Genomic DNA, 25,703 nt, shown 5'->3' with positions numbered 1-25,703 from the left:
TATGGGAATCATATACTGTATAGGCCTTCAAATAGCAGCCAAGATGTGGTGCTAAGATTGCAAAGGGACCTGGAAAAGGTATGTAATAAGGGTAATGACACAATTATAATGGGGAAATTCAACATGCAAGGGGATTGGGAAAATCAGGTTGGTGTCAGATCACAAGAGAGTATTGTGTACAGTTCTGGTCACAGAATTATAGGAAAGATGTCAACAAAAGAGAGTACAGAGAAGATTTACTAGAATGTTACCTGGGTTTCAGCACCTAAGTTACAGGGAAAGGTTGAACAAGTTAGGTCTTTATTCTTTGGAGCGTAGAAGGTTGAGGGAAGATTTGATAGAGGTATTTATCTCTATTTGTTGAATGCCTATGAGATGGGTTTTTAGAGCAGCATGTGCTTGAGGCTACTTGGGGAAAGGCTAGTTTAGACCTTAGTAGGGAGCTTAACGTAAAGGAACCCTTAGGAGGCAGTGATCATAATATGATTGAATTCATAATGCAGTTTGAGAGAGCGAAGCGTAAGTCACATGTATCAGTATCGCAATGGAATAAAGGGAATTACAGAGGCATGAGAGAGGAGCTTCCCAGGTGGATTGGAGGAGAATACTGGCGGGGATGATGGCAGAGAAGAGATGGCTGAAGTTTATGGAAATAGTTGAAAAGGTGCAGAATAGATATGTCCCACAGAAGAAGAAGTTCTCAAATGGCAGGGGTAGGCAACTGTGGCTGACAAAGGAAATTAAGGACTGCATAAAAGACAAGGAAAGGGTGTATAATGTAGCAAAAGTGAGTGGGAAGTTGGATGTTTGGGAAGCTTTCAAAATCCAATAAAAGGCAAATAAAGAATTTATCAGAAGGGAAAAGATGAAATATGAGGGCAGCCTAGCCAATAATATAAAGCTGAATGCCAAAAGTTTTTTCAGTTATATGAAGGGAGGTGAGAGTTGATATTGGACCATTGGGAAATGATGCTGGTGAGGTAGTAATGGCGGACAAAGAAGTGGCAGATGAACTTAATGGTACTTTGCATCTGGCTTTACTGTGAAAGCTATTAGCAGTGTGTCAGAGGTCTGTGAGTGTCAGGGAGCAGGAGTAAGTGCCATTGCTATTACAAAAGAAAAAGTGCTAGACAAACTCAAATGTTTTAAGGTGGAAAAGTCACCTGGGTCAGATTAACTACATCCCAGAGTCCTGAGAGAGGTTGCTGAAGAGATAACAGATGCATTGGTCATGATCTTTCAAGAATCACTTGATTCTGGCATGTCCCTGGAGGATTGCAAATGTCAGTCCACTCTTTAAGAAGGGACAAAGGCAAAAGAAAGGAAACTACAGGCTAGTTAGTTCAACCTCAGTGTTTGGGAAAGGATGAGGTTTTGAGATACTTGGAGACAAAGTCAGCATGGTTTCTGTAAAGGGAAATCTTGCCTGATGGATCGGTTAGAGTTCTTCGAGGAAGTAACAGGTAGGGTGGACAAATAAGAGACAGTGGATGTCATTTACTTGGATTTTCAGAAGGTGTTTGATAAGGTGCCACACATGAGGCTGCTTAACAAGATAAAATCCTATGGCATATCAGGAAAGATACTGGCATGGATAGCAGAATGGCTGACAGGCAGGACGCAATGAGTGGGAATTTGGAGAATGATTCATTTGGAGAAGGAAGTCTGAGAATCGGAACGGGAGTACGCTGGGAGCATTAGGGTTTTTTCTTATTCTCATTGGAGTTAAGAGAGGAGGGACTGCGCAGGCGTGTGACGTCGGGCAGTGAAGCGCAGAAGATTTAAAAAGGACACAGCCTTATACAGCGGGCAGCGTCGTTTGCAGGCAGCGGAGTGAGCCAGGAGCAGAGTCAAGGCTTAAGGGCTTTGACTCAACGGGCTTAGGCGGAAACAGGCGAGGCAAGGTAGGTTTAGGCTTCAGTTTTTCCTGTTCTTTGAGGAAAGGGGATGTGAGGGCAGCTTGTTGTTCTCGGTGTCGGATGTGGGAGGTCCTGGAGTCTCCTAGCCTCCTGGAAGTCTACATCTGCGCCAGGTGCACCGAGCTGCAGCTGCTAAGGGACCGTGTTAGGGGACTGGAGCTGCAGCTCGATGACCTTCGTCTGGTCAGGGAGAGTGAGGAGTTGATAGAGGGGAGTTACAGGCAGGTGGTCACACCGGGGCCACGGGAGGCAGACAGGTGGGTCACGGTTAGGAGGGGGAAGGGAAAGAGTCAGATACTAGAGAGTAGCCCAGTGACTGTACCCCTTGACAATAAGTACTCCTGTTTGAGTACTGTTGTGGGGGGACAGCCTACCTGGGGGAAGCAACAGTGGCCGTGCCTCTGGCACAGAGCCTGGTCCTGTAGCTCAGAAGGGTAGGGAAAGGAAGAGGAAGGCAGTAGTAATAGGGGACTCGATAGTTAGGGGGTCAGATAGGTGATTCTGTGGATGCAGTCAGGAGACCCGGATGGTAGTTTGCCTCCCTGGTGCCAAGGTCTAGGATGTTTTTGATCACGTCCAAGATAGCCTGAAGTGGGAGGGTGAGGAGCCAGAGGTCATGGTACATATATGTACCAATGACATAGGCAGGAAAAGGGAAGAGGTCCTGAAAGGAGAATATAGGGAGTTAGGAAAGCAGTTGAGAAGAAGGACCGCAAAGGTAGTAATCTTGGGATTACCGCCTATGCCACGTGACAGTGAGAGTAGGAATGGAATGAGGTGGAGGATAAATGCGTGGCTGAGGGATTGGAGCAGGGAGAAGGGATTCCAGTTTCTGGATCATTGGGACCTCTTTTGGGGCAGGTGTGACCTGTACAAAAAGGACGGGTTAAACTTGAATCCTAGGGGGACCAATATCCTGGCGGGAAGGTTTAATAGAGCTGTTAGGGAGGGTTTAAACTAATTTGGCAGGGGGATGGGAACTGGAATGATAGAGTGGAGAAGAGGGAAAACAGAAATAAATGTAAGGTAGTGAGCAGTAAGGATGTCAGGAAGGACAGGCAGGTGATGGAGCAAATTTGCAGCCATTGGGATGGGTTTCAGTGCAATAAAGTTGCTGTGCAATCAAAGCAAAAAGTACCAAATACAGGACTTAAGGTGTTATACTTAAATGCACGCAGCACAAGGAATAAGGTGGATGATCTTGTTGTACAGTTACAGATTGGCAGGTATGATACCGTGGCCATCACTGAGACGTGGCTAAAGGATGCATGTCTCTGGGAGCTGAACATCCAAGGATACACGGTGTATCGGAAGGATAGGCAGGTAGATAGAGGGAGTGACATGGCTTTAATGGTAAGAAATGATATTAAATCATTAGAAAGAGTTGACATAGGATTGGAAGGTACAGAATCTTTATGGGTTGAGCTAAGAGATCGCAAGGGTAAAAGGACCCTGATGGCAGTTATCTACAGGCCTCCAAATAGCTGCAGTAATGTGCACTACAAATTACAACAGGAAATAGAAAAGGCTTTCCAGAAGGGCAGTGTTATGATAATTGTAGGGGATTTTAACAAGCGATTGGGAAAATCAGGTTGGCACTGGATCTCAAGAGAGAGACTTTGTAGAATGTCTCCGAGATGGCTTTTTAGCACAGCTTGTTGTTGAGCCCACTAGGGGATCAGCTGTACTGGATTGCATATTGTGTAATGAACCAGAGGTGATTAGAGAGATAGAAGTGAAGGAACCTTTAGGAGGCAGTGATCACAACATGATTGAGTTCACTGTGAAATTTGAGAAAGAGAAGCCGAAATCCGATGTGTCGGTATTTCAGTGGAGTAAAGGAAATTACAGTGGCATGAGAGAGGAACTGGCCAAGGTTGACTGGAAAGGGACACTAGCGGGAAGGACAGCAGAGCAGCAGTGGCTGGAGTTTATGCGAGAAGTGAGGAAGGTGCAAGACAGATATATTCGAAAGAAGAAGAAATTTTCGAATGGAAAAAGGATGCAACCGTGGCTGACAAGAGAAGTCAAAGCCAAAGTAAAAGCAAAGCAGAGGGCATACAAGGAAGCAAAAATTAGTGGGAAGACAGAGGATTGGGAAGTTTTTAAAAGCTTGCAAAAGGAAACTAAGAAGGTCGTTAAGAGGGAAAAGATGAACTATGAAAGGAAGCTAGCAAATAATATCAAAGAGGATACTAAAATCTTTTTCAAGTATTTAAAGAGTAAAAGACAGGTGAGAGTAGATATAGGACCGATAGAAAATGATGCTGGAGAAATAGTAATGGAAGATAAGGAGATGGCGGAGGAACTGAATGAGTATTTTGCATCAGTCTTCACTGAGGAAGACATCAGCAATATACCGGACATTCAAGGGTGTCAGGGAAGAGAAATATGCGCAGTCACAATTACGACAGAGAAAGTACTCAGGAAGCTGAATAGTCTAAGGGTAGATAAATCTCCTGGACCAGATGGAATGCACCCTCGTGTTCTGAAGGAGGTAGCAGTGGAGACTGCGGAGGCATTAGTGATGATCTTTCAAAAGTTGATAGATTCTGGCCTGGTTCCTGAGGACTGGAAGATTGCAAATGTCACTCCGCTATTTAAGAAGGGGGCATGGAAGGAAAAAGGAAATTATAGACCTGTTAGCTTGACATCAGTGGTTGGGAAGTTGTTGGAGTCGATTGTCAAGGATGAGGTTACGGAGTACCTGGAGGCATATGACAAGATAGGCAGAACTCAGTATGGTTTCCTTAAAGGAAAATCCTGCCTGACAAACCTAGTGCAATTTTTTGAGGAAATTACAAGTAGGCTAGACAAGGGAGAGGCTCTATAAGGCACTGGTAAGACCTCATTTGGAATACTGTGTGCAGTTTTGGGTGCCTTATTTAAGAAAGGATGTGCTGACATTGGAGAGGGTTCAGAGAAGATTCACTAGAATGATTCCGGGAATGAGAGGGTTAACATATGAGGAATGTTTGACCGCTCTTGGACTGTACTCCTGATGCACCATCAATAACTCACGCTGAGACTTAGGAAGCGAGATATCGGCTTTTATTGACTGGAAGAATAAACAACACTACATCCTGGGGAAAATGAGGGAGAGCAGCAGCCCACAGTCGCCTTTATACAGGGGGTCTGTGAGAGGAGCCACAGGAGCAGTCAGCAGGGGGTCTGTGGGAGGAGCCACAGGAGCAGTCAGCAGGGGGTCTGTGGGAGGAGCCACAGGAGCAGTCAGCAGGGGTCTGTGGGAGGAGCCACAGGAGCAGTCAGCAGGGGTCTGTGGGAGGAGCCACAGGTGCAGTCAGCAGGGGTCAGTGGGAGGAGCCACAGGAGCAGTCAGCAGGGGTCTGTGGGAGGAGCCACAGGAGCAGTCAGCAGGGGTCTGTGGGAGGAGCCACAGGAGCAGTCAGCAGGGGTCTGTGGGAGGAGCCACAGGTGCAGTCAGCAGGGGTCTGTGGGAGGAGCCACAGGTGCAGTCAGCAGGGGTCTGTGGGAGGAGCCACAGGAGCAGTCAGCAGGGGTCTGTGGGAGGAGCCACAGGAGCAGTCAGCAGGGGGTCTGTGGGAGGAGCCACAGGAGCAGTCAGCAGGGGGTCTGTGGGAGGAGCCACAGGAGCAGTCAGCAGGGGTCTGTGGGAGGAGTCAGCGGGGTGTCTGTGGGAGGAGCCACAGGAGCAGTCAGCAGGGGTCTGTGAGAGGAGTCAGCAGGGGTCTGTGGGAGGAGCCACAGGAGCAGTCAGCAGGGGTCTGTGGGAGGAGCCACAGGAGCAGTCAGCGGGGGTCTGTGGGAGGAGCCACAGGAGCAGTCAGCGGGGGTCTGTGGGAGGAGCCACAGGAGCAGTCAGCGGGGGTCTGTGGGAGGAGCCACAGGAGCAGTCAGCAGGGGGGGGGAGGAGCCACAGGAGCAGTCAGCGGGGGTCTGTGGGAGGAGCCACAGGAGCAGTCAGCAGGGGTCTGTGGGAGGAGCCACAGGAGCAGTCAGCGGGGGTCTGTGGGAGGAGCCACAGGAGCAGTCAGCAGGGGTCTGTGGGAGGAGTCACAGGAGCAGTCAGACGGGGGGGGAGGAGCCACAGGAGCAGTCAGACAGGGTCTGTGGGAGGAGCCACAGGAGCAGTCAGACAGGTATATCTAGTTCACCACAACTCCTTGGAGTTTAGAAGAATGAGGGGGGACCTCAGAGAAACATTTCTAATGTTGAAAGGCATGGACAGAGTGGATGTGGCAAAGTTGTTTCCCATGGTGGGGGAGTCTAGTACGAGAGGACTTGATTTGAGGATTGCAGGGCTCCCATTCAGAACAGAGATGCAAAAAATTTTTTTTAGCCAGAGGATAGTGAATCTAGGAATTTGTTGCCACGGGCAGCAGTGGAGGCCAAGTTATTGGGTGTATTTAAGGCAAAGATTGATAGGTATCTGAGTAGTCAAGGCATCAAAGGTTATGGTGAGAAGGAATGGGACTAAAAGTGAGATTGGATCAGCTCATGATGAATGGCTGACTTCTGCTCCTTTGACTTATGGTCTTATGGAATAAAGTGAGCTGTTTCTGGTTGGCTGCCAGTGACCAGTGGTGTTCCTCAGGAGTCAGTATTGGGACCGCTAATTTTTACAATGTTTGTCAATGATTTAGTTAATGGAATTGATGGCTTTGTTGGAAAGTTTGCGGATGATATGAAGATAAGTGGAGGGGTAGGTAGTGCTGAGGAAGCAATTAGACAAATTGGAAGAATGGGCAAAAAACTAGAAGATGGAATACAGTGTTGGGAAATGTATGATGATGTATTTTGGTAAAAGGAACAATCCTGTGGACTAGTTTCTAAGTGGGGAGAAGCTTCAAATATCAGAGGCACAGAGGGACTTAGGAGACCTCATGCAACACTCCCAAAAGGTTAATTTATAGGTTGAGTGTGTGGTAAAGAAGGCAAATGCAATGTTGGCATTTATTTCAAGGAGAATAGAATATAAAAGCAAGGAGTTAATGCTGAGCCTTTAAGAGACACCAGTCAGACTGCATTTGGAGTATTGTCAACAGTTTTGGGATGTGTTGTCTTTGGAGAGAGTTCAGAGGAGGTTCACGAAGATGGTTTGGGAATGAATGGGTTAACATATGAGGAGAGTTCGGCAGCTTTGGGCCTGTACTCACTGGAATTTAGAAGAATGTGGGGGAAACTCATTGAAACCTACTAAATGCTGAAAGGACTAGATGGGTGGAGGTGGAGAGGATGTTTCCTCTGGTGGGGGTATCCAGAAATAAACGGCACAGCCTCAAAATAGAGGGATCTCCTTTAGAACAGAGGTAAGGAGGAAATTTTTTAGCCAGGGAGTAATAAATCTACGGAGTTCTCTGCCACAGACTGAAGTGGATGCCAAGTCCATGTATATTTTTAAGGTGGAAGTTGATCGTTTCCTGATCGATCAGGGCATCAAAGGATATAGTGAGCAGGCAGGTGTGTGACGTTGAGTAGGATCAGGCATCAGCCATGTTAGAACGGCGGAGTACTCGATGGGCTGAATGGCTTAATTCTGCCGCTATGTCTTATAGTCTTATACTTCTATATATAGTTTGTAAACAGGTAATAAGATGGTATTTTGATTAGTCTTTTGTGATTTCCCCTTTAGATAAAAATGTTTTGACTTCTGTCAAAATTCAGGCACTTTTTCAGGATTTTAAAGACCTTTTTGATGTGCATTAATAGGTAGGGATGAAAGCAATTCAATTTTTTATATCAATAATCATGAATATTATTATCCAGTACTTTTCCACTCGTGGGTAGTTTTTATAACCTCTTTCAGTACATCCATTGTAACTTCATGTATTCACATTTCTTCAATCGTGTGTTTTGTTGTTATTATTATTATTATTATTTCATTTTTCCCCTTTTGTTTTTGCAGTTTATTGTCTCTTGCAATTGGTTGTTGGTCTGCTCTGCTAGGTGTGATATTTTATTGATTCTATTGTGATAGAAGCAAAAGAAAATGAATCACAGGCGTGTATATGGTGACATACATGTACTTTGATAATAAATTTACTTTGAACTTTTGCTTTTCTTTGAAAACTTTGGTGACTGTTGTGTGTGAAAATCCCAAGAGATCAGCAGTTTCTGAGGTACTCAAGCCACTTCTGTCTTGCAGCAATAATCATTCCATCATCAGTCAGAGTCACCCGAATCGTGTTTCTTCCCCATTCTGATCTTTGGTCTGAACAACAACTGAACCTCACGACCAAGTCCGCATGCTTTTATATATTGAGTAACTGCCACATGATTGGCTGATTAGATACTTGCTTTAATGAGCAGGTGCACAGGTGTACCTTTTTAATGGTCTTTGCATGTATAATGCCAGCCTCTGAGAGATGGGCTACTGATTTGAGCTTGTAGTAGATGAACAAGGTCCCCGTACATGTTGAGGTCACATCTCTGCTCTATTTTACCCTTTCTCTTTTGGCCTTTCTCAATACATGGAATTGAATGCAAAGAGATTACATGAGGGAATATTTTCAAACAGAGATTGCTGTAGCATGACAGTAAAGGCATTTAGTTATGAACGGAATGAAACATGGCACTCCTTCAGCTGAGGCTTCACCAGTTCTTCCCCACTGTGTGTCTTAAAGTGGTCCATTGCTTTCAGGATTTAAAAGAAGCCTCAATTTAGCTTCCATGAAGGAATTCTCAATGACGAATGAGTGTGACATAATCTATTTCCTGTCTATTGAACAAAAGGGGATAACTACATTCATTTAAGGACTCTTTTATGTTGTTAGTTCATGCTTGTTATTTATTACTATTTATTTATTATCTGCATTTGCACAGTTTACAGATCCTGTTTACAGTTAGTGTTCTATAGATCTGCTAAGGATACCTGCAGAAAAAGAACCTCCGAGTTGTATGTAGTGACGTGCATGTACTCTGATAACAAGTTTCACTTTGAACTTTGGAACTGATCTGATAATATGTTGTTATATTACTGGAAAAGATTGCCATCTGGTAGAGGAAAGAATTGAAGAATGTCCTTAAAGCCTCCTTGAAAAACAACACATAATCCCCATTGATTCCTGTCACACTACAAAGTGGAGGAGTATTCAAGTTAGTATTGAGAATTTCGAGGCCATGCATTGGGAACTATGCAGTAGAATTGAACAGTCCAGTGGACTCACAGCCATACTATCAGACATCTCCTGCTACATTCATCTGGAGTAGTCGCCAACCAGTCGATCACGATAAACTAGTTGATCTTGGAGACTTTCCCAGTAGATCCCAAAAAAAAAAGAAAAAGAAATACTCAAATACTGTTGAGAGATTGTTTCTGGGTTACGGGGTTTTAGTTCCGTTCTTTCTGCCCAGTGCGCATGCGTGTAGCTCCCCCGCACTACACAGTGTAATTCAGTGGTCCCCAACCATCGGGCCAGAGGAAACAATATGAGTCAGCTGCACCTTTCCTCATTCCCTGTCACGTCCACTGTTGAACTTGAATACACGCACCCAAGCGTGCCAGGGATCACTGGTCGGCCTCGGGTAACTGGCCGACGGGAAGTGCTGATGCTACCGGCCCAGAGCGCGGACAGACGGGCGCCGCCTCTGAACCTGTTTAACACTCCGAATGTTCATGGGGAACCCGGTGCTAAAATATTCACAGACCTCATTCAGGCTCAGGGTTTCATAAGTATCAGAGCAGCTACCTCGCTGCGATCTACTGAAACAAACTTTTGTCAGCCGATAGACCCTACAAGACGGGGAGGGCAGGCGCGCATCCTAATGCACTCCTCGCTCGCTCAGTCGCTCTCTCTCTGGACTGTGACCGCCGCAGCCCTGGTAAGGGAACAGCCGCACCTGGCCAAGGCAGCAGGCTGGTGGGCGAGAGGCTGGAGTTCAGGCCCGGAGGCTGTCTAATGAGGCAATGAAGCCCTTAAAACTGCTTCGGTGCCCTGAGTTCAAGCACCCCACAATGAAAGACAAACCCGTTGAGTTTTTTCCAGCAGAGAAAATGTGAGCAAGCGGGATAGCAGCTGAGAGCCACGTCAACTAAATTGTGGAATAGACTGGACATAAGGAACCTGTTTCGAGTATCGCTGTATTCCCGTCGCGTTTAACACCCACACACACCCCGCCCCCCGTCGGCCGGTCCGCAAGAATATTGTCAATATTAAACAGGTCTGCGGTGCAAAAAAAAGGGTGGTGACCCCTGGAGTTTATACGTTATTTCTACTTCCGGGTTGTGGGGTTTTTACTTCTGGTCTTTTCAGACCCGCTGCGCATGCGTGTAACTAATAGATTTTGGAGTCGATCTTCCCTTTCACTAAGGCTGAGGTGGGGGATCTTGGGCTTAAAAAGGTTGGTGACCACTAATCTAGAGGAAGAAGATCTTCGCAGGAGGGTGCATTTTGTGCAGATGTCAAATTTCTTATAACAATTAGTCATTCATCAGGAATTGGAGCTATGTTATAGCAAGCCATTTATGTGATCAGGTTAGCAATTCATCCAGCAATATTTAATAGTCATAGCAGGTCAGCTTAAAAAGCAGGAAGTGAAGAATAATAATGGGCCATCTTGGTAAGCCCAGCTGCTAATTAATGTACTGTTCTAGTTATAATGACTGCAGTATGGAAAAGTTCACAGGTTTTGTATTGGGGACATGTTAGGAAATCCCTTACATCTTTTACAGCCATTGTCTGCCTCCTCTGCTCACCAGGAGTTGAGAGAAAGAAAATGAATCTTGGTTCAATAGTGGAGCAGACTTGATAGGCTGAATAGTCTAATTCAGATCAGATATCTTAAGAATCTGGTTTTAATCCATTTCTCATTGTGGTGCTACCTCTGAAAATATCTAGTTGTGCAGACTCTCTCAGTGTGAAGCATGATATTAGTTTCCTTGAACAGTAGCATTCCCTGAAAGGAATTTATTTTGAAGATCCAAAATGGTGACAACACTGAGGTAGTGAAAAGCTTTCATCTTCATGAGCATACATTCAGTCAATGACCACAATCACTTAAAAGGAGCACGCAGCACAGTAGGAACAGTGGTAGAAAAATTCTGAGAATGCTTGGAATGGTCTTGTGGCATGGACATTCAGAGTCAACATGACATTGACCTCCACAAAGATAGAAGACCAGTTATGAGACCATGGATGAAAGATTTTCCAGGTATTTATGCTGAAGACATTGACATAATAGACAAGCCATGATTTCCACACATTGTCCTTCAGATATAAAATAGAATTGGTGTCCAAAGCAAAACTAAATTTTCCTTGATGTCGTTTTATTAGATAATTAGATTTGTTCAATATTTAACCATCTTAGCAGTGCCCCATCACAATTTTAACAATTTATTAAATTTATTTTGAGATAAAAAAAATCTTCATCAAAATATGAGTATTACAGAATTTAACCTTGTAAACTGGAATAGTTTAATATTAACTTTCTTTTTTGATAGCCTGTAATACTCATGTAACAGCCCTGCTCATAGCTCGTGAAGTATGTTATAATTGAGTACATCTTTACTTGACATCATGAATATGATCAGATGCACAGAGGGTCAAAGGCATTAAATAACCCTTTGATCTAAGTGATAGTTGGTTGTGTTTAGGGTCTATCCTTAACTGTTTTCTCTTGTTTTTATCTAGTTTTCATCATTTTTGTTTTATAATCAGGTCTTCATCCACCGGTATTTCAAATTTAAACAATCCCTCTCAAAAGATAATTGACATGTTAGATTTTTGAACTACACTCATAAACTGTGGAATTCAATACTTAAAAGCTATAGGAGATGCAGACTCAGTTGACACTTTTAAACAGCAGCTCAAAACCTAATTATTTACCCTTGCTTTTAACTAACATCTTTCTGTCCTTTTTAAAAATGTTAATGTTTATTTTTATTTTTAATTTTATTATCTTGTTTGTACTTTTATCCCATTGTAAAACATTTAAACCACATCATCTGTATGAAATGTGCTCTATAAATTATAATTATTATTTTATGCTCCATTTAGTAGTTTTCAATCATTCAATAACTATCTTCAATTTTGTTATGGGCTTTCTTCAACAGCTCAGCTGCAGTGTAACTGGTTTATTTTCCCATTTTTATAGATCTCTGTGAGTTCAAAGCCATCAGACATTGTGGTTAAACAGACAATTTGTGCAGAGTCTTTCAGTATATTGTATGAACATAATGAGTTGTTTGTGACATTGCAAAGTTCCCCAGCAGCCTTGAACAATGATGATTACATGAGGTCATCTGTTTTTTGAAATCATGTGGCAAGTTACTGTAAAAATCTAAGCAATTTGATTGTATAAGTTCCAACCTTTTGTCTGTTTTATTACTGGAAAATGCCTGCATGTTTCTGCAAAGTTTTATCTAATTTAAATAATTTTCTGGGATAATGTTCTCATAGCTTTTACCACTTTGAAACTGATTTCTTTATCAAGAATGTATCATGAAATGGAAGAATGAAAATAAACATAGATTTATTTCTGTGATATGGCCAGAGAGGTATATTTTTAAAATTTAGATTCATTTCCTTGTTATAAGTAAGATGACTTGGAAGTTCTCCTGTGCCCATGAGACTATAAGACATAAGAGCAGAATTAGGCCATTTGGCCCATCAAGTAGGCTCTGCCATTCGATCCTGACAGATTTATTCTCCCCATCAACCCTATCCTCCTTCCACCTTGTCATAAAGTTTAAAACCCTTACTAATTAAGTACCTTTTGCCAACCTCTTTAAATATGCTCAATGACTTGGCCTCCACAGTTGTCGGTCGCAATAGACTCCACAGATTCACCACGATCAAGAGTGCTTACCGTGTTATCCCATGCCCACACTTCAGAAAGTCCGATCACCTGGCTGTAATTCTACTCCCTGAGTATAGGCACAGACTGAAGACTGCAGAACCAGTAGTGAGGACCAAGAAAGTTTGGACAAGGGAATCACAGGAGTGTTTACAGGACTGCTTTGGATCGGTGGACTGGATTGTAATCAGGGATTCATCTTCGAATCTTGTTACTGAATTCATTAAACCCTGTGTGGATGAGTGTGTGCCTACAAAAACTTGCTGTACATTCCCAGACCAAAAGCTGAGGATGAAACAGGAGGTTTGTCGTCTGCTGAGGGCTAGATCTGTGGCATTTAAGCCTAGAAGCCCAAATCTGTACAAGAAAACTAGGTATGACTTGCAGGGGGCTATTTTATGAGTGAAGAAACAATTCCAAGTGAGGCTGGAGGTGACATCTCGGAGGACAATTTCAACTGTCTTTCAGGAGGGCGAACCTTTGCAAGGCGGCAGGCCCTGACAGAGTACTTGGTAAGGCTCTGAAAACTTGTGATAACTACCTTGCAGGAGTATACAAGGGCATTTTCAACCTCTCACTGCGATGGTTGGAAATTCCCACGTGGTTCAAAAAGGCAACAATTATACCAATGCCTAAGAAGAGTAGTGTGAGCAGCCGTAATGTCTATCATTTGGTAGCGCTCACGTCTACAGTGATGAAATGCTTTGAGAGGTTGGTCGTGGCTAGAATGAACTCCTGTGACAGCAAGGACATGGACCCATTGCAATTTGCCACACCCACAGTAGATCTATGGCAATCTCAATGGCTCTTCACATGCCCTTAGTTCACCTGGACATTACCTGCCTCTGCAATTGGATCCTTGATTTCCTAATTGGAAGATCACAATCTGTGTGGATTGGTGATAATATCTCCTCCTCGCTGACAATCAACATTGGCACACCTGTTGCTTAGTTCACTACTCTACTCTGTCTATACACATGACTGTGTGGCTAGGCATAACTCAAATACCATCTATATGTTTGCTAATGATACAACTATTGTTGGTAGAATCTCAGATGGAGACGAGAAGGTGTACAGGAGCGAGTTATACCAGCTAGTGATGTAGCAGCAACAACCTTGCATTCAACGTCAGTAAGACCAAAGAGCTGATTGTGGACTTCAGGAAAGGTAAGACAAAGGAACATGAACCAATCTTCATAGAGGGATCAGAAGTGGAGAGAGCGAGCAGCTTCAAGTTCCTCGAAGTCAAGATCTCTGAGAACCTAACCTGGTCCAAATATATTGATGCAGCTATAAAGAAGGCTAGGCATTGGCTATATTTCATTAAGAGTTTGAGGAGATTTGGTTTGACACCTAAAACACTCAAAAATTTCTACAGATGTACCATGGAGAGCATTTTGACAGGCTGCATCACTGTCTGGAATGCTGGTTGGGGGCTACTGTGCAGGATTGAAAGAAGCTACAGAAATTTGTAAAATTAGTCAGCTCCATCCTGGGTACTAGCCTCTGTAGTATTCAAGACATCTTCAAGGAGCGGTATCTCAGAAAGGTGGTGTCCATTATTAAGTTCCCTCATCATCCTGGACATGCCTTCTTCTCGTTATCTGAAGGCACACACTCAGTGATTCAGGAACAGCTTTTTCCCCTCTGATATCTGATTCCTAAATGGACTTTGAAACGATGAACATTACCTCCCTTTTTTATATATTATTTCTGTTTTTGCATGATTTTTATTTCACTATTTAATAAACATATATATAATTGATTTAATTTATTTTCTCTATATTATCAAGTATTGTACTGCTCCTGCTAATTTAGCAAATTTTACAACATACGTTGGTGATATTAAACCTGATTCTGATTCTGGTCTAATGAAATTACTCCTTGTCTCTGTTTTGTTCTGAGTCTGTGCCCTCTGGTGTTAGACTCTGCCACAATTATAAACAGCTTCTGCATGTTCACTCAATATTCAGCAAGTTTCAATAAGATCCCTCTTCATACCTCTGAACTCCTGCGAGTTCAGGTCTAGAGCAATCAATTATAAGAGAGGTGCTGATGAAGGGTCTCGGCCTGAAAAGGTGACTGTTTCTTCATTTCCATAGATGCTGCCTGACCTGCTGAGTTTCTCCAGCGTTTCTTGTGTGTTCTTCTTATTGGGGATTATTAGATCGCATTGAAGATGTGAATAAGCTCATTCTGGAACATTTACATATAAACATAAATATTAATTGGAGAAGCCAAATTTTGGCCCCTTAGTCCTTTTCTATTACACAAGATTTTGCTAATCTTTCATCTCTGAATCATTTTTCAAGATTAATTCCATATCCCTTACTTCATTCACTATGTGACCAATAATACTTGTGTGGTTTCATTAGCAGCATTCACCAGATCACAATACAAAAAGTGAGTTAAATTCATCATACAATGCTGATTAATACTTGCAAAATATTTATAGATAATGCAGTGAGTCAAAAATGTTGGAACTGCTTAAGATATAGGGGTGGAATGGTAGGTTAGTGGTTAGCACAATGCTTTACAGTACAGGTGACCCAGGTTCAATTCCTTCTGCTACCTGTAAGGAGTTTGTACATTCTCCTTGTAACTGTGTGGGTTTCTTCCAGGTGTTCCATTCCCTCCCACAATCCCAAGGTGTACTGGTTAGTAGGTTAATTAGCCATTGTAACTTGTCTTGTGATTAGGCTAGGATTAAATTGGGTGGGGGGGAGGGGCTGTTGCTAGGCAGCATGGCTCAAAGGGCCTGTAGGAGGGCCTATTCAGCGCTGTATGTCAATAAATTTAAAAATAAAAATAACCAAAGCCACAAAGGATCAGATGGAATCCAACAAAAATACTGGAACTGGTCTTTCAGATTGTTTCATACAAGCTTTTTTATATTCACTAAAAATTGACTTCAATCACTATCACCCAATTATCCTCAATTGTATGTTCTGCAGTCAAAAGGTCTATAAATCCTGTCAGGCTAGATCCCCACCCAGGGCAGATTTCTTTTCCAATCTTGTTTTTAACTGGCAGCAAAATTCTTTGTATACCCATTTCATATGGAGGCTATTGTTTGAGATCTTGATATTTTAGGTTTTAGTTTATTGATAATAATAAATGCATTTTCCTTGGCTTATACTCACGGCCGACAGTTTAGATTTTGATCTTGAACTTATACATAGATCTTCTGCAAAGGCAAAAACCAGTTAAATTATATGACGTATATTGATGAACAGACCTTGCATTGAATCATGCAAGTGATAATCTTCCTATTATTCAGCAGAGCAGAGTGGAGGCAATCCATTTATAAAGAAGAACTGTTGCCCACTGAAAAGCACTGGTTATCAGCAATCACCTTAGTTAGACCATTCTCCACTGAATCTGTTTTCTGACTTTATTTGGGAAAAGCAATCTGATCATGTTGCTGCACTGAATTGATTTTCCTTTTCTTGGTCTGTTTTCCAATGTATGGCATTCATTCCAGGCAGCCAAGCTCCAAATTAACTGATAAGTTGAAGAAAGTATCAGTTAATACAACCTGGTAGTATGATAAGCAGAATCAGCAAATTCATTCTGGATATCCAATTGATAAATATTTCTGCCCAACATTGGTATTGACAGAAGAAATCAGGCTATACTTATTGGACAGGACGTGTTGACAAATGCTATATCTTTTATACAGTATAAGATTACACTCATAAAATTTATGATTACTTATTCTCAGCAGGAAGGAACTATTTTCTTTAGAACTTGTTTGCCTCTACATGTTGCAATTTAAATGTAAAGAAAAAAACAAGTAAGCGGATTTTCTTTCTCCTATTAACATGCTTTATATCAGAAATTTTGAAGAAAATTTTAATGCTTCGGAAAGAGATTGGTGAGATATAAATATTTAAAGTGTCTCAGATCTATATCCTATTTAATTTAAATGTGCTCACTCCTGATTTAATAGAGGTTGGAGTTGGATAGGGAAAGAAATAGGAAAGTTAATCAATGAAGCAGATCTTTTAAACATTTGAATAACGTTCCAAGCCTGGAACTTTGTCTCCATTTTAGATCTAAAGATGTTAGACTCCATTTCCCAGGCTTTGGGAAGTCCAATAGTTAATGAGAAGCAAGAACAGGTGGATTGAAGACCTAAGTTCCAATTTAGCAATGCTAGGAGGTGAAGGAATGACTATTTTTAACAAAAAAAGAACATACATGCATTCCTCTTGAATTTTACCAGTAAACAAATATTTTCCTGGACTAAAATGTTTCCCACATGATCATTTGTCTAATAGTGCTTGAATGAGTTTTTTGAATACTGTAGTGTACCTCTATCAGTTATTTTTCATATTATTTTCTCATTAACTCCAGATAAAGAATGCATTGGCTGTGGTTTGAGGTCCCGATGTTTTCATGCTTATTGACTGTTATTACTCTTCATTTTGCTGTATGAAAATGCCTTCCTGTCAAGAAAGTGGTGATTTTGACAAAAAGGATTTTTCCAAATTTTGAACTTTAAATGCCACAGATTCATTATATAAATATTAAGGGTAGCATCTGTTTTTACCTTTACAAAAGAACGATTACATTTCTTCTTGTTGAACCACCATAATCTGCTTGGTGTAGGCATTCTTATAAGTAAGAATTTCCAGGATTTTCATCTAGGAACTGGGTATTGCTGCCTAAACATCTAAATTCATAAAGAGCATGTCTAGAATTTGGTATTCTGATTAAGGCATGATACAATATCTCAGTACCTCTATTATTTACTCTCTCAGGTATTGGGAGTAGACTGTAATTTAAACAAAGACATTTCATTAACAATAAAAACAATCTGTTGGAATTTTTACCATAATTTTCTTCCAAAGAATCAGCCCCTGGAATTTCAAACAGGAGGAAATCCGCAGATACTGGAAATTTGAACAACGAGGAAATCTGCAGATGCTAGATATTCGAACATTTGAAAACCTCTGGAATTTGCTTCATTTGTCATTGAGACAGCAGTTAGTTACATGACATAGTCCTTAGAGAGGTGATGACATTAAAGGAAGTAGCATTTTAATCCAGCCCTAAAAAATAAACTATTATCAGAATCTAACAAAATGAGCAATCGGCCAAATTCAACATCAGAAAACCCTGTCAAGTCAAAACAAGTTTTGTGCAATATCAATATCAATATCAAAGGCTGAATTTGTGAACTTAATCAGGTTAACTTTCACACCTATATCCTGGAGTCCACCTTATTGCAGAGTAAGGATATTCATTGAACCTCTTTCTCCTTTTATTTTCTATCATTGTTTGTAACAGGATTCAAAGATTTAGTTCACTGCCTGTGGGATCACTTAACACTGTCTGCAATTGATTTCTTCTGCTGTTTAAAATGCACACAGAAATGTATTATGGCTTCATCAAGTGTGCCTAATGTTATGCTCAATCAAGGTTCAATATCTAGGTTGAAGGTGATGGACAAATAAACAGTACTCTAAATAATGAGATCTTTAATTAATTCTAGTACTGCTCATAATGTGCTTTGTATAACTGGTGTTGATCTGTAAATCAATTCCTGATTCACTTCACTAGCTACTAAATTAGATGAATCCATACAGATCCATAATACAGATTCATAATTCATTGAAAGTGGCATCATAGGTAAATAGGGTCATAAAGAGAGCTTTTGGCACATTGGCCATCATTATTCAGGGTACTGAGTACAGCAGTTGGGATATTATGTTGAAGTTGTATACAACGTTGGTGAGGCCAAATTTAGCGTGTGCTACCCTGGTCACCTGCTTACAGGAAAGATATCTGCAGGGAATTATGATACATAAATGAATGTGAAGTATGAACCTCTGTGCTAAAAATATTCAAAAGCCCCTTTAGAACAGAGATGAGGAGGAACTTCTTTTGTCAGAGGCTGGTGAAACTCTGGAATTCATTGCCACAGATGGTTCTGGAGGGCAAATCATTAGTCATTAGCTATAGGTCCTGACTGGGACACCTCAGTCAGTCCAGACTGGAAGCAGCATCTCCAACACCATCACACTAAGCACAGGAGCCCCCCAGGGCTGTGTGCTCAGTCCACTGATGTTCACTGTGCAGACCTACAACTGTGCTGCAACACACAGCTCGAACCACATCATCAAGTTCGCCGATGACACGACCATGGGGGGGTCTCATCAGCAAGAACGACGAGTCAGCATACAGAGAGGAGGTGCAGTGGCTAACAGACTGGTGCAGAGCCAACAATTTGTCTCTGAATGTGAACAAAGCAAAAGAGATGGTTGTTGACTTCAGGAGATCATGGAGCCACCACTCTCTGTTGAACATTGACAGTTCCTCAGTACAAATTGTTAAGAGCACCAAATTACTTGGTGTTCACCTGGTGGAGAATCATCCATCTTTCCTACGGTATTTCTTGCATTGAAATATACACAGCTCAGTACACTAGTCCTAGGACACTAAATTATATAAAGTGTAAAAGAGTGGTGAGAATAGATATTATAGATATTGGACTATTGGAAAATGATGCTGGAGGTGTAGTAATAGCAGACAAACTGAATAAGTATTTTGCATTAGTCTTCGAGAGTGTTGGGGGGGGGGGTGTAGAAATGAGTGAAATGGCCAATACCAGGGAGAAGGTGCTTGGGAAACTAAAATGTCTGAAGGTAGGTAAGTCACCTGGACCAAAACATCTACACCCCAGGTTTCTGAAAGAGGTGACTGACAAGATTGTGGAGGCATTAGTAATGATCTTTCAAGAATCAATTGATTCTAGCATGGTTCCAAAGAACTGGAAAATTGCAGATTTCATTCCACTCTTCAAGAAGGGAGAGAGGCAGAAGAAAGGAAATTCCAGGCCAGTTAGCCTGACCACAGTGGTTGGGAGGATGTTGGATTTGATTGCTAAGGATGTGGCTTTGGAGTACTTGGAGGCCCATGATAAAATAGCCCAAAGTCAGTATTGTTTCTTCACGGGAAAATCTTACCTGACAAATCTTTTGGAATTCTTTGAAGAGGCAACAAAGAATATTGGTGGATGTTGTGTACTTGGATTTTCAGAAGGCCTTTGACAAGGAGCCACATATAAGATCCCATGGTATCACAGGGAAGATACTAGCATGGATAGACCATTGGCTAAGTGGCAGGAGGCAAAGAGTGGGAATAAAGGGAGACTTTTCTGGTTGGCTGCTGGTGGCTAGAGGTGTTCCACAGGGGTCTGTGTAGGAACTGCTTCTTTTGCATTATATGTCAATATTTGGATGATGGAATTGGTGGGTTTGTGGCCAAGTCTGCGGATGATACGAAGATAGGTGGAGACACAAGTAGTATTAAGGAAGCAGACAGGATACAGGAGGACTTAGATTAGGAGAATGGGCAAAGAAGTGGCAGATGGAATACAGTGTCAGGAAGAGTATAATCATGCTCTATAGTAGAAAAATAAAAGCATAGGTTAATTTTTAAATGGAGAAAAAATTCAAAAATCTGTAGTGTAAAGGGACTTGGGAGTCCTCCTGCAGGATTCCCTAAAGGTTAATATGCAGGATGAGTTGGTGGTGAGGAAGGCAAATATAATGTTAGCATTCATTTCAAGAGGACTAGAATATAAAGCAAGAATGTAACATTAAGTCTTTATAAGGCACTGGTGAGGCCTCACTTTGAGAATAGTAAGCATTTTTGGGCTTCTTATCTAAGAAAGTTGTGATGATGTTGAAGAGGATTCAAAGGAAGTTAATGAAAATGATTCTGGGATTGAAAGGCTATCATACGAGGAGTGTTCGATGGCTCTGGACCTGTACTCACTGGAATTCAGAAGAATGAGGGGGCATCTCATTAAAACCTATTAAATGTTGAAAGGCCTCAATAGAGTGGATGTGGAGAGGGTGTTTCCTGTGTTGAGGTGTCTAAGACCAGAGGACATCGCCTCAGAATAGATGGATATCCTTTTAGACAGACATGAAGAGGAATTTCCTTAGCTAGAGCATTGTGAATCTGTGGAATTTGTTGTCACAAGCAGCTGTGGAGGCCAAGTCATTGGGTATATTTAAGACAGAGGTTGATATACTCTTGATTAGTCAGGGCATGAACCGATATAGGAGAAAATAGTAGATTGGAACTGAGGCGGAAATGAATCTGCCATGATGAAATGGTGGAGCCAACTCAATAGGCCAAATGGTCTAATGTTGCTTTTATATCATATAGTCTTATGGTTTTATGGTCTTATTGTAACTTATGGTAATTTTTCTGTATTTATAGTGTATTGCTAATGCAAACAATGCATTTCACTGCATATTTCAGCGACAATAAATCTGATTTTGAATCTGACATCTGCTTAAGTTTTCTCTGCACTCTTTCAAGCTTAGTTTGCTCTCACCAGGGGGATGGGAACAGGAGTGATAGGGTTAAGTATAAACCTGTTGGTTTACAAGCAGAGGCAGTGGGTAGTGAGACAGTTAGGAAGCACAGGCAGAGCAAAATTGCAGTCAGTAGGATGAGTGGAAGTGTAAAAGGGGATCAAAATCATAAAGCATGCCAGATACAGGACTGAAGGTGTTATATTTGAACACAAACAGGATATGGAATAAAGTAGATAATTTTGTAGCACAATTAGTGATTGGGAGGTATGATGTCATGGGCACACTGAGTCATGACTGAAGGAAGGTTATAGTTGGGAGCTGAACATTCAAAGATACACATTTCATAGAAAAGACAGGCAGGTAGGTAGAGGGGGTTGCATGGCTCTGTTGATAAAAATGAAATCAATTCTTAGAAAGAGGTGACATAGACTTGGAAGATGTAGAATCCTTATGGGTTCAGTAAAGAAACTTGCAGGGTTAAAAAGACCCTAATGGGAGTTATATACAGACCTCCAAACAATAGCCAGGGTGTGGGCTACAACTTGCAACAAGAGATAGAAAAGACGTGCCGAAAGGGAAATGTAATAATAGATGTGGGTAGATTGGGAAAATCAGGGCGCCAGATACATTAAGAGAGAATTTGTATAATGCTTATATTTGAATGCCTGCTGTTAAGAGCAGCTCGTGGTTGAGGCCATTATGGGATCAGCTATTCTAGATTGGGTGTTGTGCAATGAACTGGATATTTGATTAGGAAGCTTAAGGTAAAGGAATCTATAGAAGGAGGAGATCATAATTTGATAGACTTCACCCTGTAATTTAGAGGGAGAAGCTAAAGTCAGATGTATCAGGATTACAGTGGAGTAAAGGGAATTACAGAGGCATGAGAGAGGAGCTGGCTGAAGTTGATTGGAAGGGGATACTAACAGGTATGAAGGCAGAACAGCAATGGTTAGAGTTTCTGGGAGCAATTCAGAAGGTGCAGGATAGATACATCCCTAAAAAGAAGAGATATTCTAAATGCAAATGACATAACAGTGGCTGACAATGTAAGTCTATAGCAACATAACAGCCTAGATAGGCTTTGAAAAACCTAGACTGAGTTGATGTGGAGAGGTTGTTTCCTGGTTGGGTGGGGGGAGTCTAGGACCAGGTGGCACAGCCTCAGAATAGAGGGATGTCCGTTCAGCACAGAGATTAGGAGGAATTTCTTTAGCCAGAGAGTGGTGAATCTATTGAATTCATTACCACAAGTGGCTGCAGAGGCCAGGTCATTGAGTCTATTTAAGGTGAGTGTGGAGGTTGATCAGTTCTGGATTAGTCAGGGCATGAAAGCTTATGGGGAGAAGGTCAGACAATGGGGTTGAGAGGGAAATGGATCAGCCATGGTGATGTGAAGAAGCAGACTTGACAAGCGAATGGCCTGGTTCTGCTCCTAAATTCATAAAAATATATTAATGACCATAACTGCATAGTACATAGGAACAGAATTAGGCCATTAGGCCCATCAAGTCCACACCGTCACTAGACCATGGCTGACCGATTCCTCCTCCCAACCCCACTCTCCCACACCCTCTCTGCATCCCCAAATGACTCACCAATCATCAGCTTATCAAGCTCCTCCTTTAGTCAAGTCAAGTCACTTTTTATTGTCATTTCGACCATAACCGTTGGTACAGTACATAGTAAAAATGAGACAACTTTTTTCAGGACCATGGTGCTACATGAAACAATACAAAAACTACACTGAACTACATAAAAGCAACACAAAAAATGACACTAGACTACAGACCAACCCAGGACTGCATAAAGTGCACAAAACAGTGCAGGCATTACAATAACTAATAAACAAGACAATAGGCACAGTAGAGGGCAGAAAGTTGGTGTCAGTCCAGACTCTGGGTATTGAGGAGTCTGATAGTTTGGGGGAAGAAACAGTTACATAGTCCGGTCGTGAGAGCCCGAATGGTTCAGTGCCTTTTCCCAGACGGCAGGAGGGAGAAGAGTTTATATGAGGGGTGCATGGGGTCCTTCATAATGCTGTTTGCTTTGCGGATGCAACGTGTGGTGTGAATGTCTGTAATGGCGGGAAGAGGGACCCCAATGATCTTCTCAGCTGACCTCACTATCCGCTGCAGGGTCTTGCGATCCGAGACGGTGCAATTTCCGAACCAGGCAGTGATGCAGCTGCTCAGGATGCTCTCAGTACAACCCCTGTAGAATGTGGTGAGGATGGAGAGTGGGAGATGGGTTTTCCTCAGCCTTCACAGAAAGTAGAGATGCTGCTGGGCTTTCTTTGCTATGGAGCTGGTGTTGAGGGACCAGGTGAGATTCTCCGCCAGGTGAACACCAAGAAATTTGGTGCTCTTTACGATCTCTACTGAGGAGCCGTCGATGTTCAGTGGAGAGTGGTTGCTCTGTGCCCTCCTGAAGTCAACAACCATCTCCTTTGTTTTGTTCACATTTAGAGACAGGCTTTGGTTTCATGTCACATTAGCAAGATGATATCTCCAATTCCATCACCACTACACTGGAATATTAGCCTTGAAGCTTTAAGGTGTTGTGGAATAGAATGGACTATTGTGCATCATATAAAATGCACGCAATGGGCATGCATGTTAACTAAAGGAACTGCAAAGCACAATTAACTTAAAATCGCTTCTATCATGTTTACTATTTCCCAGGTTATTGTCTGTGTATTATATACACCAGCTGTTGAGGATGTTGATGCTTTTTTGCAGAAGTCGTTAGGAGTTGTGGGGCCGTTGCTTTGCTGCTTATGTGTGGGAGGGGCAAGTGGAGGGGGCTTTGGGGTTCTAATGTATTAACCGTCACTCATTCTTTGGAGCACTCTTCTGTTTTTGTGGATGTCTGGAGAGAACTAAAATGACAGGATGTGTTTTGTATACATTTGTTTTGTGTTTTATGTATACTTTTTTGTATACATGTGTTTCGTATACATTTCTCATGTTAAAAGCAACTATTGAACTATATATCTGTATGTTTTGTTATGGTATTTATTACTTTTCATGCTTAATGTCTGTATATTTGGATTAAATTATACTTGCTTCCTTGATTTCTTTTATGTTATAGGTTTTATGTATTCTTATTCTTAATTGGAGATTCAGTCCTAGGGTAAGTGTGTAATTTTTGTGTTCATGGTTTGAAAACAAAATAAAAAAATTTTCTTTGTAAGCTGTAGTCCATAATTGCTTTATTCATAAAATATGTTACATTCAATGATTTATTTTAGCTGACCAAATGTGATTTTTAATTCATCTTTTAAAGGCACTGAATAATGGTGTAATTTGATGAAGTATATAATAAAGGACATCTGCTTTGCTCCAATGTTCCAGATTTTCTCAATTGTTATTTCATGATAACATTGCAAATTCCTATTATTTTGTGATAGTACAACCAGTTCCTAACGTCCCATCAATTACATCTTATGATAGATATTTTGATTTTTTTTATCAAGGTCATTTCCCCATCAGTTGTCCTTTCGCAGAACTGAATGACAAAATATTGATGAGTAAACAATACATTAACGTTTCAAACACTACATCATGACATAAGGATTGAAAATTGCAAGGGTAACTACGATTCCTTAAAATGATTACTCTTCCAGCTTTCTTTTTTTTAATCAGACTGCAGTGTCTCTAAGACTACTGTAGTGCATCATTTTTGACAGTACATCATATAGTGATGGCAGAAATGGAATCTGTTGGAACAAAGTTATTGTTTCATTAATCATGCATCGAAAGTGAGGTCTGAAGTTTCTTTCATACTGAGTGTCTCTATAACAACTGTGATCCACGCATATGTATGTACATTTATCTATTACTGCTGCAAATCTGCCTTCAGGGGTTCAGGCTATTTTTAATTTTGGGGGCTCTTAGTCTTTGAGACAAGTTACAACATTTGCAAAATAAATCTCACATAAGGCATCTTTCTTGAAAAGATTGAGCAGTATTTACCAGTTGCCTTCATTCACTGGCTAAGTAACCTCTTTAGTGTTCTCATTTAACTTTGTAAGACAACGGAAAATTTATCTAAGGTCACAAGAGTTAAATGGATACTTGAATCCATCAGTTGTACTTGCTGACCAACAACCCTTTTCAGGGACTTCAGAGGAATGAAATATAGGACTGTGAGTATAACTGCCAACTGAAAGCTTACATTGTGGCGGTCTGCGCACACGGGGCTCGAACCGCCATCGGGGCTTGCAGGCAGAAGCGCGGCCGGCTCGGGGCAGACCTTCCGGGGACGGTCTGACGTCACGTCCGCCCCGCTGGTGGCAGGGACCCATGGGAGGGGGGATTTAAGCGTGCGAGTTTGAATCAGAAAAGCCATTCCGAGTTCAGCTCTCTCTGCCTCCTTGTGTCTTTCGTAGCGCCTTGCGCGCCACTACATTGATGACCCCGACATTCCAGACGGCATCTGGAACCAGTGACTCTACAACCAGCCATGAATCCGAGCAATTCGCACAGCGCAGTCGCTCTGAAGCTTCCGACTTTCTGGGTCACTCAGCCCCACGTTTCGTTCGAGCAGGCTGAGGCCCAGTTCAATATCAGAGACATTACGGCTGACGCCACGCGGTATTACTACGTGGTCAGCGCGCTCGACCAGGAGACGGCAGGCCGGATCATCGACTTCCTACGCCAGC

Source organism: Hemitrygon akajei, chromosome 2 (genome assembly GCF_048418815.1).
Source record: "Hemitrygon akajei chromosome 2, sHemAka1.3, whole genome shotgun sequence".
In the NCBI taxonomy this organism is placed as follows: Eukaryota; Metazoa; Chordata; class Chondrichthyes; order Myliobatiformes; family Dasyatidae; genus Hemitrygon; species Hemitrygon akajei.
The sequence above is the reverse complement of the archived record's forward strand: the minus strand, read 5'-3'. Positions refer to the sequence as shown.